We start from the raw sequence: 21,442 nt of genomic DNA on the forward strand, positions 1-21,442 counted from the left end.
ACCAGGGATAAATTATTGATGCTGTGAGTAATTCTTGAATGTATGGATGACATTCCTATCGTGGCTGTCATCACAGCCATGGAGGAGGTTCCTTCTAGCTCAACTAGAAGTAGAATTGTTGACCATCGTTGTCTCTCATGGCCCTCCTGTGGTGTTCCATGTTGAGCATCAAATAAATTTAACATCTTTGAAGATGCTAGCAATGTTTTATTTTTTTATTCTTTTAAACCATGGGCCAGCTGAAGTGTCACAGACTACAGACCACTAATTTGTTATTTATTTTATGCAGCCATGCAAATTTGCTTTCTTTTAGCCTTAAGCCTTCAGCTAATCTCCACTGTTACAACTCTGTTCCTGTTCTCTTGTTAATAATAATAATCTTTATATGTCGCCGACATATTCCGCAGCGCTTTACAGTTTAACAGTTTCAAAACCCAAGTCATAAGTAACAACGCTAACAATACAATAATTAAAGTAAAATAAGACGACCCTGCTCGTGAGAGCTTACAATCTACAATGAGTTGGGGGAGATACAGAGTACAGGTGTGTATTTACAATGTATTTACAATGATGGTCCAGCCATCTTGAGAAGGTGGGTTACAGAGATAGTGAATGGGCTACACACGCACACTTACATATAGAATGACTTTGATTAGTGAACGTAATAGGCTGCTCTGAACAGATGTGTTTTGAGGGACTGCCTGAAACTGCAAATTGTGGATAGTCCTAATTTCTTGGGATAGAGCATTCCAGAGGATTGGCGCAGCGCGGGAGAAATCTTGGAGTCGGGAGTGGGAGGTACGGATTAGTGCAGAGGTTAGTCGAAAGTCTTTTGCAGAGCGCAGCGGTCGGCTAGGCCAATAGACAGAAATGAGAGAGGAGATGTAGGGGGGTGCCGCACTGTGGAGAGCTTTGTGGGTGAGAACAAGTACTTTGAATTGGATCCTATAATGAATGGGCAGCCAGTGTAATGATTGGCGAAGAGCAGACGCGTCCGAGTACCGATTAGCCAGATGGATGACCCTGGCTGCTGCATTAAGTATGGACTGGAGAGGGGAAAGTCGAGTAATGGGGAGGCCAATTAATAGAGCATTGCAGTAGTTCAGGCGGGAGTGGATCAATGCGACTCTGAGGGTTTTTGTTTCCATGGTGAGAAAAGGGCGAATTCTGGAGATGTTCTTTAGGTGTAAGTGGCAAGAGCGTGCAAGAGATTGTATATGGGATGTGAAAGCGAGATTGGTGCCTGCTGCCGGGGTGTTATTATGGTGCCACCCACAGAGAGGGAAGTGTCAGATTTAGGGAGGTTAGTAGACGGCGGGAGCAGAAGAAGTTCAGTTTTGGAGAGGTTGAGTTTCAGATACAGAGCGGACATTATGTTGGAGACTGCAGACAGTCAGTGGCGTTCTGTAGTAAAGCGGGGGTAAGGTCGGGGGATGATGTGTATAGTTGTGTGTCATCAGCAAAAAGATGTACTGAAAGCCTAATCTGCTGATAGTCTGTCCAGTTGGGACCGTGTAGAGAGAGACGAGAAGAGGGCCAAGGACTGAGCCCTGAGGTACCCCGACAGCGAGAGGAAGAGGAGATGACGTGGAGCCAGAGAACAAAACACTGAAGGAGCGGTCAGAAAGATAGGAATAGAACCAGGAGAGCGCAGTGTCCTTAATGCCTAGTGACTGGAGCCTATGGAGTAGGAGACGGTGGTCAACTGTGTCGAAAGCTGCAGAAAGGTCGAGAAGAATGAGCAGAAGAGTGTTCACCGTTATATTTTGCTGTCAGAAGGTCATTGGTAACTTTGAGTGCAGTTTCAGTCAAATGTAGGGGTTGGAAGCCAGACTGTGGAGGGTCTAGGAGGGAGTGAGTGGAGAGGTAACGGGTAAGGCGGGAGTAGACTAGGCGCTCCAAAAGTTTAGAGACGAAGGGGAGATTGGAGACTGGTCTGTAGTTGTTTGTGCAGAATGGGTCAAGAGCAGGTTTCTTTAATAATGGAGTAATGATAGTGTTTGAAGGAGGATGGGAAAATGCCCGAGGAGAGGGAGAGATTAAAGATTGTAGTTAGGTGAGTTGTTGACGACTGGAGAGAGAGACTGGAGGAGATGTGAGGGAATGGGGTCGGTAGTGCATGTAGTCGGACGAGAAGAAGAGAGGAGTCTGGAGACTTCTTCTGTGATGGGATCAAATGTGGAAAGTGAGCCAGGAGAAATGCAGGTAGGGATAAGAATCACAGCACTTGATGGTTGGGAGCGGATTTCCTGACGGATATTATCTATTTTCTCTATAAAATGGGAGGCCAGGTCATCTGCACAAATGTCTGAGATAGGAGCTTGTGCTTTTGGCCTCAGGAGGGAGTGAAAGGTGTCAAAAAGTTTCATGGGTTGTTGGCTAGTGAGGAGATCAGGGTGGTGGTGAGGTGAGGAGATCTGGAGGGTTTTTCACGTTCACCTTTTCTGGTCTGGTTAGACCCCGAGGCACACAAAAAATGTTTAGGAATTGCTTGTACAACTCAGTCTGTGAAAAACCTTTGCATTGCAGCTTTTGCAAATTTTAATTATTTTCTCCCATATTAAATTTTCCTTTTTAAGCCACAAAACAAAATGTGGAGTGATCGATTCAGATTAAAGCAGGGAAATAAAAAAGTCAAATGCTCATTTTGAAAATGCAAAATATGAATAATATGGCTGTTCTACTTTTTCTACTGCCAAAAACAGCAGGTGAGAAACCACAGGAAAATGCCAAGTGCGAATATGATAGCCGCTCAATATAACGCTGTGGCTCAAGATACAGTGATATCACTTTTTGATCCAAGCACCTGGATCAGTAAACAGCTTCTTTATGCCAAGTATTTTTTTTTGTTATTTTACATTTTGTCACTATTTGTTTAAGTTTTTTGTGCTATTTTCTTACCCTAGCTATTAATTTTTAGCTCACGAAAACAATCATGTCCTGCAATTAACTTTTCCAAGCATTAACATTTGTGACAATAGCAAAAAATGGCCAACGAACAACATATCCGACCAAAAATATGATATCATTCACAATATACTTGTTCGCTGGTCAAGCCAAAAGCATCAATTTATAGAATAAATGCCGGTTTCACATATCCGAAAATTAACACGGTCAGAGTATGATCCGTAAGGCCATGACTAGATGTAGATCTCCTGTCCTGAACTCTACAACCTCATATGCTGCTTAGACCATGAATGTTGGAAGTGTGAAACCGGCCTATAAATGTTCAGAGTGTTGGGTAGACTCATGGCAAATCTGATATCCGGTGTGGGTAGACACTACTGTATGCTGTGTGGTGGATGCTGAGCAGCAAATGTCATGCAAGAGACATAATATTTAGATTGGGACACATGCACAATATGTGTTAAATCAGAGGGGAGGGAATGTGTGGACCACCCAATTAAAGGTGCTGTCAGACAGTCATGTGTATCAGATCAAGATCGGAACGCAGCGCACGGACTGGCCGGCGGCTCTCCCGACCTGAGCAATGGATTGGCTACATAGAAATACATGAAGCTGTCATGCTCAGGTTGAGAGCCGTCGGCCAGTCTGTGCGCTGCATTCCAATCTTTCCTTTTTTGTTTTCAAATATTTTTATTAGGTATTTTAACAAAATTTACAAACATGCTCTTTGTTTATGTATAATCTTTCCTTTTTTACAGCCCCTAAAGTGACTTTATTTAGAAAGCTTTCTAACCTCTCTAATGTAAGGAACCTTTTTTCAAATTTTTTTTTTTCTTTATAAAATGGTAAAAGTTTTTAAAAATTGTAACTCGGCTGCTCAAAATCACGCACAAATAAACCTGACTTCATTACTCTGTTACCCTGCACACCTAATCAAATAGCTGGGTCTCTTACACCTCGGTAATTGGTGTCTACCCTTTAGTAGAGCAGATAGTGTACCTGTAGCCGAGCATGATTATTCTCCTAATCACCGCTACAACAGCTGTGTTTGCTCTTCTAGGTTCATACTTTTGTACCTTGTTTATGGGTATTTTGGACAATACTGGCGTGTAAGTAATTAGCTTACTGTAAATCATCCTTCATTGCCGTTCAAGTGGTCGTTTAGTCATTGAAAAGAAGAATCGCCTCTTTGGCTTGCAGATATATCGACCGAGCCTTTTTGCATTGTATCAAAAAGAATTGTGAGTGTTCTGGGATTAAAGGCAGGTTATCGAGACTTCGCTTGAGGCGTTTGGATACATTGGATAGTACAAGTGACGTATTCTTTTGCAGCAGGAAAAAGCCAACATTTTCTGATGAGTTTGTGATGACCCTATATTACCATATTCAAACATTAATCTGTACCAAAAATTTATAATCATTCAAAAATGAAAATAAAACATTTAAGCTTAGAAATCCCAAATGTTGGATGCTGGGGGGCGGGGGGGGAGTCCAACCACTGGGAACCCCACCAGTTTCAAAAACTGGGCTGTTGGAGATGTGACGGTAAGCTTTGTGACTGTTTCAATGGAGGACCCGCAGAATTGTGGATACAGCTCTAGGCTAAAATATAGCCTGTAAGTCGGGGCTACTTCGAAAAGATAAGCTTTGTGTTTCGAAAAGAAAACTAGGTACAGATGAACGTTGGTGCTCTAGAATAGAGTTGAGCGAATTTTTTTAAAATTTGGTTTAGATTACAATCGGTGGCGAATATTGTAATTGCAATATTCTCCGAACGTAATTGGAGTCAATGGGAGGAGATATGAACAAATATGTTTGGAACCGATCATCAAACATAAATTCTGCACAAATAGGGTACCAGTATGGCACAAATATGGCAAATTCAGATTCCGCGACGGATTCCGAACATATTTGCTCAACTCTATTCTAGAACTATAAATATCTGAAGCTACATGCACTCGTACAAAGGCTGTCCAACAAGAAAGCAAGGCATGTGACTCCATCTTCTCGATTCAGACAGTGTGTGGAAATCTAATTGTGCTCCAGTGTCATCTGAGTGCAGTCTGATGTTTTCCACACACTCATTTACTTGAATGGCTAATTGCGATACAAATATCGGACATGTGTACGGCACCGTAGAATAACATTAGTTTGAGTGCAAACTGAAGTTTTGTCAGATTTCTCCTGGATTAAAAATTACTCTACTCTGCCCCTGCCTTAACATTGACCAGTGTGCGATCTGTTACATATGTAGTAAGAGAACTGAACAAACCTGGTAGTCTTATTCAATTCCACAAGGGGCTGTAAAATTTCTGCTGCAAAATTTTCTGAAAATGATCATGTATATTTGCTTGTTTTCAGCTGAGATTTTGTTGTTGATTCATGGCACATTTCAGCCCTTCTACATAGAAAGTTATAATAAGAAAATCCGTGACCGATTCCCAATAGAATGAGCTTTGTGCAGATTTTAAAAATTTGTAGCATTTTCATTCACGCCCTTAAAAAATTCCTCAGCATGTGAATGAACTTGATAAAATCTTGCCTGCTACCAATCTATTATGTTCTTTTTATTAGTTACGTTTGGTGGGTTTAGTTTTGTTTTCGATTGTCATTTAGTAGCGAGGAACATCTCATCCAGTGAAAACAATGATTTTCACAATTGTTCTTGGTTTACCTATTAAGGACCTAATTCTGATTCCCGTGAATACAGACTGGAGTGTTTGTCAGGTCCCTTTTGTTGTGAGGAATTAGAGGAGGCGGCTATGTAAGTGAAATATAGCAAGACTCGCTGCCGGGGACCATGTCAATGACTGACCGTCAGTCACTGCGTAGGAACAACTTGTGTAGCCTGCTTCCCACTGAGTCTTCTGAAGACCACACAGGCTCATGCAATGCAAGAAATCAACCGATGGCCAAAGGATTTCCCAAACAAATTTCTATCTAGTGTCCGATACCTTTTTAAAGTTAGCCATTAAAAGGTATCAACCACTGAGGACTCTCAATTCTAAATATTTTTCTATGTACTGGCTAACACGGTACAAAGATATATATATATCTTTCCTGTATCTAGTGTCCGAGCACAGAATGCGATGCCAGGACCGGCTGTGGATCTCCTGACTTGAACTCAAAGTTTTCATATATGCTGCTTGGACTGTGAATGTGTGAAATGTAAAAATAACCCAAGTTGTCTCAAGGGGTTGGGGAGAAAACTTTCCTTCCTGATCTGACACCTGACCTCGGAAGACTCAACAGCATGTTGAATTTTGGTTAAGACCGTCTACTGCTATCCAACAAATATCATGCATGTTTTCTTTTTTCGGGGGGGAGGTTTGTATATTCTTGGAGAAAATATATTTTCCCTTAAAGGGAATTTGCCACCAGGTTTTTGCTGCCTAATCTGTGAGCGGCATGATGTAAAGACAGACTCTGATTTCAGCGACGTGTCACTGGGCTGTAGTTTTTATTATATTGTGATTGGGCCGGATACCCTACTTGCGCACCTCTCTCCTTATTTTTATGAGTGCCGTATATAACGTTGTTGTTGTTTTATAAAATCACTGTTTTATCAGCAGGAGATTATCACTAGAAGACTAGTAAACCTGAAGCCATCAGCGGTCGTTTAATACCCTGTTTACTTCACTTACTGAAGATCTGTGATAGCTTGTTCAGTTCTCTTTAGCTGCCATTGATCTTTCCGGCGCTGTTCCGGCGTACACAGAACAATGCGTTACCAAGAATGATATTTTGTGCAAATTAAAAGATCGTTCCATTTTGATCATTCGTCAGATAATAGGCAGCTTATTTGCATTGCACGATTATCGTGAAACGAGTATTCATAGGAACGCCCATTTGCCTGAATTTTGCAGTGTAAATCGACCTTTATTCTGGCTGGCTGCAGCACTCCCTTCCCAGGCCTTCGTGAGAACCAATACCCATGATGTTTTTGGTCTCCCTCTAGAATAATTTAAGTTTGGGTCTCATTCACCCCTCTGATTTTTCCACCATAAACGGACTGATTCTTCTGCTCAGACGCTGATCAGAGTGTGGTCAGAGTCTCATCCATTTTTCTCGTACTTGAATAAATAAAATAAAGCTTTCTCCACCTTTTTCCATTAGTTGTAATAGATATCCTTGCAAAACAGCCAAAACTCTGTATCTGTTACTGATTTTTTTTTTTCTTCTTGTGAATAATAAAAAAAAAATCTCCCTATGCAGAACTTGCAAAATAAGAGGTCGTAGTGCGGTTTGTAAGGCGCCATTGTTGCCAGTCATGTATGCGGCGTGTCTTATGCTTCCTGTCGGTATGAGGTGGGGGACATAGCGCTAGAAGGATATATCAGCTGATGTCTTGGAAGGAGCTCCCACCTTTATTTCAAAATAGTCATTCTTGGCCCATCAATAAAAAAATATATCAACGAGACCAATGTTGGGTTGGCGTCTCCAACGTGTAGGGAGATGACAAAATTCAAGTGTGTCTTATTGTCATTTTTTTTAAAATGCGTTTCCATGCTCCTGAAGTTTGCTCCCCAAGAAGCGATGTTGTTGGATATGACTGACAATAGTTTGTGGATCAGTGACTGTAAAATATTTTGCCTCATTTTAGTAATGGCAGTGTCTCCTAAGTAATGGCAGGTCGAGCACCTCACGAGCACTCAACACGAAGGCCTGTTTCACATTTCCGTTTGTTGCCATCAGTCAAAATCCGCCGTTTTGGAAAAAAAATGGATCCACCATTTTTTTTGGCGGATCTGTTTTTTTCCCATTGACTTGCATTAGCGGCGGATTTTGACTGATGGTCATCCGTTGGATCCGTTTTTTGACGGATCCGCCAAAATTTTGGCGTCTGCTGACTTCAGTGGACGGACAATAAAACGTTTTTTGCCTGCATCAAAATAGCGGATAGCAACGGATCCACCACTATCTGCCATTCGTGATAATGGTCGCCTATGGGCGGCAGATCCGTTGCCAACCGTTTTTTGACGGAATCCGGCAACGGATTCGCTTTTTACACTGAGCATGCCCGGAAGAATTTCCTTGCCGGAAATTTAACCCCAAATTCTCGCTCTCTCTCTCTCTCTCTCCTTTTTCTAGGCTTGTGTTCCTTTAAATTTCCACCACTAGCTGATAATGCGGATCCATCAAAAAACCGGATCCGGTGGCCTCCGTTTGTGCCACAATGGAAACGGATCCGTTTTTTCACATTCTGGCGGATTTACACTGACGTGACGTCAAAAAACGGAAATGTGAAAAAGGCCTAAGGGTGGTTTCTTCTGCTAGTGATTTTTAACGAGGCAAAACATTTTTTAAAAAATGCTGCCGGTGGGTCACCTGACATTGTTGTCACGTGACCTCTGATTGGCTGCAGCCCCTTTCTGTACGGTCAGTTGACGGCTGCTGTGATAGAATAGTAAAGAAGACTGCAACCGATCGGCTGCCATGAATGACATTTGCAGGAACTGCTGCCACAGGCGAATATTGATTGTCCTTATTCTATGAGGCTATGTGCACACGTAGATTTTTGTCCTGCGGAATTTTCCGTGCGGATTTATAAAAATCCGCAGGTGAAATCTCAGGTCAAAAGACCTGCGGATTAGCCTGCGGTTTAGCCCTGCGGTTTCACACCCCACAATGGTGAATGAGTGAAACCGCAGCGGAATCCGCACAAAGACTTGACATGCTGCGGATTGTGACCCGCAGAAAATCCGCAGCATGTGCACAGCATTTTTGTTTTACCATTGCAAACAATGGTACTGTACAAGGCAGCAGAAACTGCTGCGGACCCGCAACAGAATCCGCACCGTGTGCACATAGCCTAAGGGGGCACTGGAGTGAATAAGTAGTGGACAGCCCCTTTAACAGTCCGGTTTATTGATTAACCTGCTGATGTCTCTGTAGGACGCGCACCTCTTTGGATTCTATTTACACCAGATTCTATCAGCGGTTAGTCACTGCTTGTGTGCAGCAAATGGCGCTCAGTCTGGCATCTTTTCTCCTGTAGGCCATTGTGGCAATAATGGGATTATTAGCACCATACACGATTGCGGACGTTCCCGTGTCACTTCCATTTGTCCATTTACATCACAATGAATAACTCTCCTGATTACTGTCCTGGGCCCTGAGCCTCGGTTCTCACTCTGTAAGGCTGGTTTCACATTTGCGTTTTTTAGCGCTGGAAAAAAACGCATATGTGCGCATGCGTTTTTTCCCCTATATTTAACATGGGTGCGCATACCTGCGCGCTTGTAAGCGCATGTATGCGATTTTCATGCGCTGCGTTTTTTTGGGGTGTGCGTTTGTATTTTCCAGACGCAGCATGTTGCATTTTTTGGCCCTGCAAAAAAGCGCATGCGCACATATGCGCACGTTTTGCGCTAAAAATGGCCATTATAGCCTATGGATGCGCATATGTGCGCACTGGCATGCTCATGTATGCGTTTTTTTGCATATGCGTTTTTTTTTTTTAACCATGGAATTTAGGGGTTTGGGTTAGAGTTAGGGTTAGTTAAGGGGGTTTAGGGTTGGGGTTTGGGTCAGGGTTAGGGTTAAGTATGGTTTGGTTAAGGGTTAGGGTCAGGGTTAGGGTCATGATTAGGGTTAAGTATGGTTTGGTTAAGGGTTAGGGTTAGGGTCAGGGTTAGGGTCAGGGTTAGGGTCAGGGTTAGGGTTAGTAAAGTCATGGTTTGGGTTAGTGTGAGGGGCCACCTAATGTTGGAAAAAAACGCAAACGCGGTAATAACGCACTAAAAACGCATACAAACGCATAAAAACGCTGCATTTTTTTCATGCATGCTCATAAAAATGCTTGAAAAAAACGCAGCAGTTGTATGCTTTTGTATGCGTTTTTTCAATGCGTTTTTTTGCGGGAAAAACGCGCTGCAAAAAAAAGCAAGTGTGAAACTAGCCTAATTCATTTCACCTTCTTGTTAACCTGACATGTAAATGAGACATATTACTGAAAAGTGAAGGCTGTCATGTTTTCTTTATTATATTATTTTTTTTTTTACTTTTCCATGAATGCAACAATGGCTTTTTTGTTTGCTTTTAGTAAAAAAAAAAACCTCAATCTACGGCAGTCGTGCAATTTTTTTTCTCTATTTGTTTCATTCATAAAACTATACTCAAATGTTCTGTACAAGGTCCAGAGCCATAATATGGCCTTAATAGAAGACAAGTGCTATCATATACCTTTGGTCTCAATGAAGGCTTTTTTTTTGTTTTTGGTTTTTTTTGCACTTGGAATATATGTAAAAAAAAAAGAAAACTCTAGAAAAAAATTGTGCTGTTTTTCACGTAATGCCATAAGTATTGATTTCAGAGGAATATTACTTGTGGAATAGACCATGCTGCATTGCAATGTGATTTACCCTGGACTCCATGTGCCACAAAGTTCAAGTGCATAGGAACTATGTATGACAAACATACGCTGTTTCCTGTGTGTGTTTGTTTGTTTTTTTTGTTTTTTTTTATCCTTCCATGATTTTTTTCAGCCATTCGTTATTTGCTTTCTAAATTAAAGAGATTGTTCACTACTTTTAGATTGGTTGCCCTGTCTGATCGACTGGGGTCCGACACCGGGCTACCCCTCCACACCCCGATCAGTTGTCATTGGTGTCTCCGGCCGCTAGTGATCTCTTGCCGAGCTGGCCGTCTAGGTGTAGTGGCTGCTGCAGGGTACTGTACATCCACCTCCTATTGATTTGAATAGGAGGCGGATGTGCTGTACCCTGCAGAAGCCACTACACCTAGACGGCCAGCTGTTCAAGCAAGTACTTCTGGCTGGTCGCTACCGCCACCAATAACAGCTGATCGGCGGCGGTGCCCGGTGTCAGACCCCAGACGATCAGACATTGCCTATCCTGAGGATATGCCATCAATGTAAAAGTAGTGGACAATGATAGCATACATGCCTCCCCTAGACTGTATTCTTCTCTCCTTTTCCTACTAATGAGCAGCGCTGTTACTTTGGCACGGTTTCTACAAATTTGGCCAACCTGAGCCTATACCCAGATAAATATTTTATTACACTGCCAAAATGTCTATTCCTACAGCCAGTGGCATTTGGCTTCCAGGTAGAGTGGCACACAATACCGGACCTTGGTGACCCTCACAGGCTTTTGGCAGAAACATGTAGGGTTCCGAGCAGATGCAGTCAGGTTCCTGGACAAAACTCCATCGCCTTCCTCCAGCCATCTGCACAACAATATCCACTAATGTAAAGCGCATCCATTGATTGGCATTGTGTAGTACTGACTTATTGATGGAGACAGTTTTATCCAGGGGACCTGGTTAAGGTGCCCCAACGAGTCTTCAGCCACTGTACCACCGATAGGAGTGTGTGGGTCCAACACTTGGGTGGATCTGTAGATTTTTTTTTTTTTCTACTGTGCAGAAAGAATTGTTCACTACATATCTTATCAAACCTGCGGGCTTCTCGTGCTAGAAGTATTCTTTCTTCCTCATAGGGGTTACTATAGTTTTAATATTAGGAGGAGATGGTTTTGCCGCTATGCAAAGCATCAGGTTTACATTAACTGATTTGCAGTATTAAAGCGAAGTTCACCTGTCCAGTAGTCATCCTTTAGAACGGATCCAGTGGCAATCTGTTGAGAAAAAAGTTGTGCAGACACAGCCTTTGTCCTGGAAAAAAAAACTGATTTCAACTGGATCCGTTTTTGATAACCTTGAGGTATATGGAAATCAGATCCATTAAATGGCCATCTTCCATTTCAAACTGATCCACCAATCAAAAAAAAAAGCGATCATTTAAAATGAGAGAAAAACAGATGGCCATTTAACGGATCCGTTTTTCATAAACTTCAGTGTTAAAAACTGATGAGATCAGTTGTTTGTCTGCCAGGAAAAAAAAACTGGACATGTGAACAGAGCCTTAAATAAACATCGGCCAGTAAAAAAAATTTCAATTTCCGGAGGTGACCATACTTCTTACCATGAGAATTTTAATTTTTGGACTTGGTCACGGCGGGAGCAGTTGATAGTTTCGGTAACGCACTTTGTCCATAGTGAGTAAAGCGCAATACAAATGTTTGGAAGGAAATAACAAATACTTATGCAAATGTGTACAGCTCTTGTTCTGAATGTTGAATCAGTCCACATACACCTGGAACAGTACGTTTGCTGCTTGAGGGCATGCATTATGGGTGTATTTATACCCTCTTCCTTTTACCATTTCCCTTTCCTTGGTTGGACATGATAGACATTTTTTTTCCGCCACTATCTAATTATATAGGGCTACTTGCACATTGGTGTCGTGCTCTCTGTGGAGCGTATATCTGGGTTTCTGTTGGCATCCCTGAAGAGTTGGATTCCGATGGAAACCCCGGCATAACCCCAACAAACCACATTTTAAAGGAAATGTGTCAGGATCAACCATCCTAAGCCACGTATATGGGCATGTAGGTTATAGGAAGGTGAACAAAATTACATACAGTTAGGTCCATATATATTTGGACAGAGACAACATTTTTCTAATTTTGGTTCTAGACATTACCACAATGAATTTTAAGCAAAACAATTCAGATGCAGTTGAAGTTCAGACTTTCAGCTTTCATTTGAGAGTATCCACATTAAAATTGGATGAAGGGTTTAGGAGTTTCAGCTCCTTAACATGTGCCACCCTGTTTTTAATGGGACCAAAAGTAATTGGACAATTGACTACAAGGCTATTTCATGGACAGGTGTGGGCAATCCCTTCTTTATGTCATTCTCAATTAAGCAGATAAAAGGCCTGGAGTTGATTTGAGGTGTGGTGCTTGCATTTGGAAGGTTTTGCTTTGAAGGAAATATGCGGTCAAAGGAGCTCTCCATGCAGGTGAAACAAGCCATCCTTAAGCTGCAAAAATTGAAAAAACCCATCCTAGAAATTGCTACAACATTAGGAGTGGCAAAATCTACAGTTTGGTACATCCTGAGAAAGAAAGAAAGCACTGGTGAACTCATCAATGCAAAAAGACCTGGGAGCCCACGGAAGACAACAGTGGTGGATGATCGCAGAATAATCTCCATGGTGAAGAGAAACCCCTTCACAACAGCCAACCAAGTGACCAACACTCTCCAGGAGGTAGGCGTATCAATATCCAAATGTACCATAAAGAGAAGACTGATGAAAGTAAATACAGAGGGTTCACTGTACGGTGCAAGCCACTCATAAGCATCAAGAATAAAAAGGCTAGACCGGACTTTGCTAAAAAACATCTAAAAAAGCCAGCACAGTTCTGGAAGAACATTCTTTGAACAGATGAAACCAAGATCAACCTCTACCAGAATGATGGAAAGAGAAAAGTATGGTGAAGACGTGGTACAGCTCATGATCCAAAGCATACCACACCATCTGTAAAACACGGCGGAGGCAGTGCGATGGCTTGGGCATGCATGGCTGCCAGTGGCACTGGGTCACTAGTGTTTATTGATGATGTGACACAGGACAGAAGCAGCCGAATGAATTCTGAGGTATTCAGAGCCATACTGTATGCTCAGATCCAGCCAAATGCAGCCAAACTGTAAACATGTCAGAAAAGGATTACTACTGGCAGGGCAGAGGCTAGAGAGTGACTATCAACTTCATTCAAATGATTGGCTCCGTTTGTGTTTCCCAACGTTTAGTGCTTGATAGAGAGCACTGTGTAATTGTAAACCTGCCCTTAAAAGTCATGCAGAAAGCGTCAATGCAATACAGTAAAGCATAATGGCCTATTCATTACTGAAGAGCGTTTTTAGGTGCCGCATGCAGCGAAGCTCAGGGGCTGTGCGTACATTACATTATCTATAGACAGTGAGCTGCTTATCACAGGAGGGGGCGTGGTTGGACTACCTGTAGCGTGAACTGTAGTCCAGCAGTGATGGTGTCTGGGTGATTAAAACCTTCATTGTACGTAAACAGCCTAATAAATGACACATCCCTGAATTCTGTATTTCAGCCTTTATCTCCTGCTGTCTTCAGATTACATGGCAAAAATCTCCGGACAGATTACCTTCAAGAATGGCATTGCTTATCATGAATTTAATGGGCGGGCCAACAAGTCATCCCACCCATGTTACTATCAAATCGGCATAGCTAGACTGGACTGGCTGTTTGTCTTACGGATGTTCAACAGCCGCAACAAATGCAGAGGTTCCCTGTTTGTTAGGCAATCCCTGCATGTGTTGCTTCTGTCGAACAGTCGCGGGGAATGGAACATATTATTCGAGCACGCCGAATACACTGTTAGCACCCGAGCATGCCCAGATAACACCTCATCCCAGCACGTCTGCTCATCACTAGAGTAAACCCCTTAATAAATCGCATAAAATGTTCTTCTATTAGTGCCCACTGTGAAACAATTGGTAATGGCTGCAAATAGAAGAAAAAGTTCACGACTATAGACCTCCATCCATTTCCGTCCAATATAGTAGTCTGCCTGCCTCTGTCCCTTGAAGGGTTAAGTACGACAGCTTGATGTGTATTTCATTTTTCAATTATCCGCAGCCGTATACCAGCTCCAAAATGAGTCTTGATCTGTTAACATCATCCGATTACAACATTTATGTCCTCAGGCTAACTTAGTAAGCCTTTTGCTATGATTTAGCGCCTCTGTTTGCGTCCCATTGTACTCGTGTTTGCCTAATATATTCATGGGCCAAGGATTTTAATCACAACCTTGCGCCAGGTTTAGTGCTGATTACCCTTCTTTTCAACAGCACTTGTGACATATCTGATTGCCGTCTCGCGCTGCCACGCTTTGCTGGCAAGATTCATTGGAGGTTAATTAAATCCATCTTCAAAAACAACGAGGGGCCAATGAGCCATATCCTTGTTGCAATAGTAAATTAAATGATGCAATTGTTTCTACCTCCATCATCCGAGAAGTGAGGGAGGGAGGGCTCGAGTAAATGAATTGTTATAAGGCTCGCACGTTCCTAGACCCCCCCCCCCCAAGGGGAAGTAGCAGTGTGTGGCCGTAAAAATCCGGGCTAAAGATTACCGTTATCGGCAGGCAGAGGTCCCCCGGGGGATGGCTCCATGTTAAAGATGACACATTTTAAAAATTAAAAATGTTTTTATTCCCTGTAGGAATTTACAACATTTCTTCCTATTCACATGCAAATGAATTTAAAAAAAAAAAAAAAAAAAAATCCAAGTCCGGGATCAGGCTCCACGCTGCCTCCGCTGTAATTAAAACATACACAGATTAAATACAATTATCTCGTTTGCTTTTTTTTTTTTTTTCTAACAGCACCGAGCATCATTAATCTAATTAATATCACAGTCAATCAACTCTGCAATGCTGTTGTGATTGTTGGAAGTGTATGTTTTATTTCTTGCGTGGCAGCAACTGGCAGCTGCAAGCCTCAGCTGGCACGGCGTGACAAAGGGATGACAGCAGTACCAGCAGCCCCTGTCCCTCGCTCAATGGGTACTATAGTCTGCGTCCACCACACCTGCCATTCATCACCTACATGACAGTCATTGTGATAGATGACGATTAAGAAGCTTTTCTGCCCTGTCTTTCCCTTCTGATGGCTTCATCTTTTTTTTTTCTTATTTTAAGTATGTATTTCCCGACAGACTCTAAGCTTTAATTATTTTATACTTTTACTCCATATTAATATAAAGGGGTATAAGGAGCCATTTATTAGTTTGTTTGTTTTTTCTTGGCGCATTCTCCTTTTTTCACATGTTTGCGGACATTACATTCACACAAGAGTGGACTGATTTTTGTCTGGTTTTATCCTAGTTGCAGTTTTTTTTTTCAATCTTTTTTTTTTTTTTTTTTTTTTTTTCCTCTTTTTAGACTATCTACATTTTTTTATCCGTTGACTCATAGCAGTGGATCAGTTAAAATTAAATGGAACTCTGAAACACACTTATGTCTTCCGTTTGATGTCAATTTGGCACAGATTCCCCTAGATTGAGTCTGATCCGCAAAACAGTTGAGAAAAGGACAATGCTCTGCGTCTCAAAGACAGGATTGCCGGATGCATTTTCAAAACAAATTTCTAGATGGATCCATTTCCAAAACAGATTTGTGTATGGATCAGTGAAGTTTCAGAAGTTTGAGAAAACAAAAAAAAAACGGACCACAGGTTACATGGATTGTGTGAATGAAGGTGAAGGCTACTGTAGCTGAATTGCTTTACTGTCACTTAGGATTCTTCAGAAACCTTCCATATACATGTATTTTGGTTTTGTTTTTGTTTTTTTTGCTAAAGCGCACAATTAAGAAGTCAATGCATTTGATGATATACAATTAGCGTAACCAGGCTTGGACTGGCCCACAGGCGTACAGGAGAATCCTCCGGTAGGCCCCTATGAAGGAGTGCTAGTACACTTGATTCAAAGTTTGCAGGTATAATCTAATCATTCTTTCAACAAGCCAACAAAGTAATATTACATAGGAGCAAAAGTTAACTTATGTACTAGGGTCGGGTTATTTTTGCATCTAGCTGAACAGTGGGGACCAAGAATCAATGTCACTGGTTGGCCTTGGCCAATCCAGTCTGACACAGAGTGGACCTTACGTGGCATGGAAGTCCAAGTGACCATATGGTTATGTCCGGATTGCATTTCAATTTACACTACAGTTTTCTTTGTTTTTGTTTTTTTAAACAGCACGTGGTAAGATCACTACATTTTGCAGCTGTAATACACTGTGGATTTTTCTCTCCCCCCACACAAATCCATATCGAAAATTTTGTAGATTTTCTCTCCTATTTAAAAATACACTAAGATAATTGCACTCTGAGTCAACTGGGCCAATTTAGATGTCATTTTTAATTGCGTCACGAAGTCTGTGTGCCCACGTAAGCGTTTTTTTGCGTTTAAGCGATTTTACCAGGAAAAAACGCTTAAAAATCGCTCAAAATAAGCGTTTTAATGCATTTTGCACTTTTTGTGCATATTAATGCGTTTTTTTCCTGCAAAAAAGACGCGTCGCGGTAAAAAAAACGCAGCATGCTCATTAATTTTGCGCAAAAGTCAGCGTTTTAGCTATTTTCTATGTGTCTGGAGACGCGCGGAAAAAAAACATCCAAAACGCGCATTTTTGCAAAAACCGTTCGGAAAAAACGCTCGTTTTCTGCGAAGGAGTCCGGTTTTCATGCAGAAATTTTCTGCATACGTGGGCACATAGCCTAAGGGTCCATTTACACGAACTGGCCGGCGGCACGATCCGACCGCATGACCTTTACCGATCGGCGGGTATTTAAATTTCCATTTTACACAGGCAGACCATAGTAAAGGATGCGCAATCTGTAATAGATCGTAGATCGGTGCACATAGAATCATAGAATGGTAGAGTTGGAAGGGACCTCCTGGGCCATCTAGTCCAACCCCCTGCTCAAAGCAGGATTCGCTAAATCATCCCAGTCAGATGTCTGTCCAGCCTCTGTTTGAAGACTTCCATTGAAGGAGAACTCACCACTTCTCGTGGCAGCCTGCTCCACTCATTGATCACTCTGTCAAAAAGTATTTTCTAATATCTAATCTGTGTCTCCTCCCATTCAGTTTCATCCCATTGCTTCTAGTCTTTCCTTGTGCAAATGAGAATAAAGTTGATCCTTCTACAATGTGACAGCCCTTGAGATATTTGTAGACAGCTATTAAGTCTCCTCTCAGTCTTCTCTTTTGCAAACTAAACAATCCCAAATCCTGCAACCTTTCCTCATAAGACATAAGCCGCCATGGTTCTCCGCTGCTTGAGTCCTTTTCACACAGGACAATGCACCGCTGAGAACGACTGTGTGATGAAGAAGCGTTTTGCTTGTTCGAGTGATTCTATTTACACTGCAAGATAAGAATGAAACGAGCGATTTTAAGAGCATTTGTCCATAATTATCTTGCAGTGTAAATGCTCCTAAAAGCCAAGACTCCATGATGTTTTTAGATGTTAAGATTATTGAGGTAGATCGATTGCAGTAGGTCTCTGTGTAGTGTTGTGTCACCACCACTAATGGTAAGAAGGAAGGGGCACTCAAAAAAGTGAAGTGCACAGGGTTGATTGGAAAAAAAATCAAAACCAGAATTTCTTGCAATTATAAAAAACAAGCAAAAGTGCACAAAACTGAATGTAAAGGACACATGCTACTTCATGAAGCCCTAAAAGTGTTAATATAGTGGGGATGACTTGTGTAAGGACCATGTAGGTCTATAGTTCAGGCTCCGTGTGTCTGTACGGAACCATATTAGAGTTTCTTCTAGAGTAGAAGACCTCCGTGAAGAGTTCGGTGCCATATAAAGCACATTCCATGGGTACTTTGTTATGGTACCGTATAACCCTGGAGTTTACATAAATACAGACAATCCTAGCAAAACCACATAAGGCTATGTTCGCACGTTGCGTTTCTGCATCGACTTTTTGTAGCATTTTTTTTAGCGCAAATTTTCAGCTGCGTTTCACAGTGTCCGCAGCGTCTGAGATGTCAGAAATCTCATGCACAGTTTTTTTTCCTTACTGTTTTGTCAAATAACTTGGTTTTTGCAAAATGCAGCACGTCACTTCTTTCAGCGTTTTTTTTTTTTTTTTTTTAGCGTATTTGCAGCGTTTTTTACCCATTGGAAATGCAAAAACGCAGCAAAAAAAGCCGGTATCAGGTTTTGCTGCATTTTTGGTGCCACTACCTGATGAAGTTGATTCATATTTTTTTGTATGCGCTAAACTTGATCAGCATGCCCGAGACAAATGTACCCTGACAAAAACGCAGTTAAAAAAAAAGCACCAAAAACTAATCAAAACCTGCTTTTTGTGAGCAGCTTAAAATTGGCATAAAAAAAAAATCGCATCAAAAATGCAACGTGTGAACATAGCCTAAAGGTTACCGTATGTGGGGAAGGGAATTTTTTTCTCTTGTGGGATAAGCAAGCAAAATTTCTAAATGAGTAGATGCTATATATAAATGAAATGGTAGCGGTGATGAGATACAGAACTTATTAGCACTTGTGACCCTGCATTGGAAGTAGCGTCCGGGGTTAAAAGGATTAATTGTTCGGGGCAGGATATCACTAGCTCCATAAGACCTTAATCACTTCCACGTTGAGCTGCAAAATCTGCAGCCTGAGCGGTCAGTAGTTAAATCACTTCAGCTGCAATGGAGCCAGCTGGATAGCAACCCGACCGCTATAATGATTCAGTGACATCTTAAGTTTTATTTTTGTACATGAAATAAATATAAATCAAGAATTACTAGACCACATTACTCCTTTTACACTCATTGCCGGGAGGCATTTGATTTTCATGTGCAAAATATATGGACATTCTCCTAATAGAAGTGACTTCTTTTTTAGCTTTAGTTTGTAAACTCAAATACACTCAATATTTGAGATGTGTTATGGAGCTCAAATGCCACAAGTAGGTACCAAATCAGTGGCACATTTTGGGGTTTCTTGTGTTGGTGTGCAGGCATTTTCATGCAATATGACCTCATTCCATTTGTAAAAGTGCGCAGTCAGGCTTATGCTGCACAGAGCAAAAAATCGGCTTTGCGCATGAGCTTCTAACATCTTTGGTATAATGTGTCAGAATCGAGGTTAGGAGCTCTTTACACCAGCTTCTAAATAGCTCCAGTGAGTACCAGAGCCATGCACAGTTTTTAGGGCTCTTTGTGTATTGGATCTATACACATCCCATTAGTCAAAAATAGTTAAGGTATGAAATGTAAGAAAACCTGATAGCATAAACACTGATAGCAGTCTGAGCGGAACCTAAAAGCGGTCACATTAGAACACATTAGACAAACGATGGCCAAACCTTGCTATTGGGAGAACCAGCTGACCATCTAATGTGTATTAGTTTAGTAGTTGTTAGGGGTGTGGATTGGACATGTTGAATTTAAACATGATCAAGCCTTTGTTCATAAGGCGAGGTAAGATTTGTTAAAGCAAAGTGCAAAGCAAAAGTAGAGGCTCTAATTCTCTGCAAAGCCAGCCATACACATTAGATGGCTGTCGGCCAAACGATGCTTTGGCTGTTGGTTTGTCCAATGTCCATCTCTCCCATACACTGGTGCCTTTGTTCAGCCGAGCTCTCCTGTGTTCTCCCTGAGAGATCTGAAGAGAGACATCTATGCCAGTGGGGGACTTATTTTCTGGATGACAAGGCTATCGGTAGTCCTAAATCGGACATGCCCGATCGACATCTCCTTTGACCGTCATCTACCGCTACCATCAGTTGGCAAGTGTCCCATACTCATTATTGTCTGCTGAAGCAATCAATATCAGCAGGAACGGCCATCATTCGCTCCTATGTGTATGGAGGCTTAGAGAAATCTGGTTATCTAAAACTCTTCCACTTTTCCTGAATCTCCCATCCCAAAGTCTTTTTTAAACCTGATTCCAGGTCATAAGTGTCTATTTTCTGCTCTAATTCTATTCCCGTTGTTTCCCTGACTATATATAGTTTTTTTATTATTATTTTCCAATCTGCCATGATTCTAGAAAAATGGGCTTTTTATATGGTGCTAATTTTTATGATCTTTACCGAGGGGGAGTGGCCGATATATATTTTAGGGCATTTCTTTAGGTTGCTTTGCATTATTACTCTGTGAGCACCACCCCTTTTGTAAAAAAATAGAAAAAAATAGCTCTAAATAAGTCCTATATCTCTGGGACTGTAGTGCGGATTAAAATAAAAGAAAAAAATATGCTTACTCAGGGAAACAGCGGGAAAAAAGAAAATTGGTCATTTTTGGTCACAGTCTTTTTAATTACTAGTGATACATTAATTTACTAGTGGTGAACATTGTGTGCACTTGATATAATCGGGTATGTCTGACCACTACCACTGCATCAGCATAACCGAGTCCCGCGCGGTCTGTCTATACATGCGCTGGTAGAGTTAATTCCTCCTAATCATATGAAGCTTCCTACCGACAGACATTTTACAACTGTATTATTTGACGCAAGAAAAGATTTGTCTCCGATATTGACAACAACATCTCATAATAGTGCCTTTTCATTTACTGAATGACAATGCTCCGTTGGCTCTCGGGCACAGGCGCTTCTTTGTGTGTCTTAATAATGCTTGTACACAGTGATGTCAGTCAATTTCTGACCTCTACAGTCTTGTTTTATTTTCGGCTCTGCAATAGATTTCTCCCCTACGGTCACTTACCCGCTAATAGAACTCTTCAATTTGCCGACGTTTATTGTGTCCCTGTAATTTAGGACTGAAGGATTTTAATTCATTGATGTAGTCTGTTTTGATAACTGGTAACATACGTTTATCAGATTCTGTTTAGGAATATCGACAAGAGAAACTGTCACCGGTTGGGCAATTTGCCTTTTATACTAATCTGTAAAAGATCTGGATTTACTGAAGAGTCACACGTTTATAGAGATTTGCAATAGTATAGATTTATTTATTTTTTCTTCAGGCATACTATGAATCTCAAAGTACATTTCTAGTAGTGGGCAACCCCTTCTTGATCAAAATGTTTGGCCCCCCCATAAAATAATAAAGCTTATACTCCCCTCATGTGTCGGCGCTGTTCCCGCGGTGTCGGCACTCGCTCTCCCGGGGCTCCCGTACGGTTGTTGTGACGTGAC

The 21,442-nt window shown here is 41.6% G+C and overlaps 1 protein-coding gene across 5 annotated transcripts in view; it reads left to right on the plus strand.

Annotated features, from left to right (window-relative positions):
• Nucleotides 1-21,442, plus strand: part of INPP5A (inositol polyphosphate-5-phosphatase A) — a 485,401-nt gene that overhangs the window by 358,065 nt on the left and 105,894 nt on the right. The window lies entirely within an intron of this gene.

The sequence above is a fragment of the Dendrobates tinctorius genome, unplaced genomic scaffold (assembly GCF_039654945.1).
Source record: "Dendrobates tinctorius isolate UK_male_01 unplaced genomic scaffold, ASM3965494v1 ptg000147l, whole genome shotgun sequence".
In the NCBI taxonomy this organism is placed as follows: domain Eukaryota; kingdom Metazoa; phylum Chordata; class Amphibia; order Anura; family Dendrobatidae; genus Dendrobates; species Dendrobates tinctorius.